This window comes from Myodes glareolus, chromosome 6, assembly GCF_982192425.1.
Source record: "Myodes glareolus chromosome 6, mMyoGla1.1, whole genome shotgun sequence".
Lineage (NCBI taxonomy): Eukaryota > Metazoa > Chordata > Mammalia > Rodentia > Cricetidae > Myodes > Myodes glareolus.
Window position 1 is genome coordinate 72,368,800 of NC_142031.1, and position 1,368 is coordinate 72,370,167.

The following is a 1,368-nucleotide window of genomic DNA, read 5'->3' on the forward strand; positions in this document are numbered from 1 at the left end:
TGCAGCTCTTAAAATTCTTTCTTTCATCTGTATGTTTTGTGTTTTGATTATTATATAGCGAGGGGATGTTTTTTTCTGATCCAGTCTATTCGGTGTTCTGTATGCTTCTTGAACCTTTATAGGAATATCGTTCTTTAGGTTGGGAAAGTTTTCTTCTATCATTTTGTTGAATATATTTTCTGGGCCTTTGATCTGAAGTTCTTCTCCTTCTTCAATCCCTATTATTCTTAGATTTGGTTTTTTTATTGTGTCCCAGATTTCCTGAATGTTTTGTGAAGAGAATTTTTTGGATTTGCCATTTTCTTTGACCAGAGCATTTATTTTCTCTATGGTATCTTCAGAATCTGAGATTCATTCTTCTATCTCTTGTATTCTATTGGTTATGCTTGATTCTGTAGTCTCCGTTCGTTTACCTAGGTTTTCCATATCCAGCCGGTTCTCAGTTTGTGTTTTCTTCATTGCCTCCATTTCAGTTTTCAATTCTTGAACTGTTTCCTTTACCTGTTTGATTGTTTTTTTCTTGGTTTCCCAGGGTATCATTCATGGATTTACTTAGTTCTTCAAACTTCTTGTTATACTTCTCATCCATATCTTTACTCATTTCTTCAAAGTTTTTGTTATATTTCTCATCCAATTCTTTAAGGGAGTTATTCATATCCTGTTTAAGGGACTCTATTGCTTTCATAATGGCACTTTTTTACACTTCTTCTGGGTTAAGGTGTTCAAGTCCTTCTATTGTAGGGTCCTTGGGATCTGGTGTTTTCATGTTGTTTTTCAGATTGTTGGATGAGGTCTTGCCTTGACGTCTGCCCATCTCTTACTTCAAATGCTCTCTATTGGAATTTCTGGTACTGGGTCAGGTTCCCTTCTTCGGCAGGGATTTCACTGACAGAATGCCCTTCTTTCCTCAGGCAGGCTATTGAAGCACAGGCACTCCCTCTTTCCGGGATGCGCTTACAATGCAGGTCCAGCTTGCAAGGCAGGTGAGCTGGGGAAATTTTATGGCCCCAGGGGGAAGGGAGAAATATAGGAATTTGTACCTGGATGGGAGCTGGGAAAAAATATGGAACACTTCACGAATTTGCATGTCATCCTTGCACAGGGGCCATGCTAATCTTCTCTGTATCGTTCCAATTTTAGTATATGTGCTGCTGAAGTGAGCACTAGATTATATATTTAAAAAAAAATTAGATACTAGATGATGGCCCCAAACCTCTCACAGTGAGTCTCAGACTGGGTTACAATCCTTCAAGTGTTAAAAGAATCTTTCACAGGGTTCACCTCAGATGATCGAAAAACACAGGAATTTACTTAACAATCCATAACAGAAGCAAAATTACAGTTATAAAGTAGCAGTAGAAACAATTT

At 37.9% G+C, this 1,368-nt stretch overlaps 1 non-coding gene across 1 annotated transcript; it reads right to left on the bottom strand.

Moving 5' to 3' along the window:
* Positions 1-1,057: 1,057 nt before the first annotated feature.
* Positions 1,058-1,164, bottom strand: LOC125388343 (U6 spliceosomal RNA). The gene has a single exon (XR_007228208.1). It is a non-coding gene; the product is annotated as a U6 spliceosomal RNA (small nuclear RNA).
* Positions 1,165-1,368: the final 204 nt, after the last annotated feature.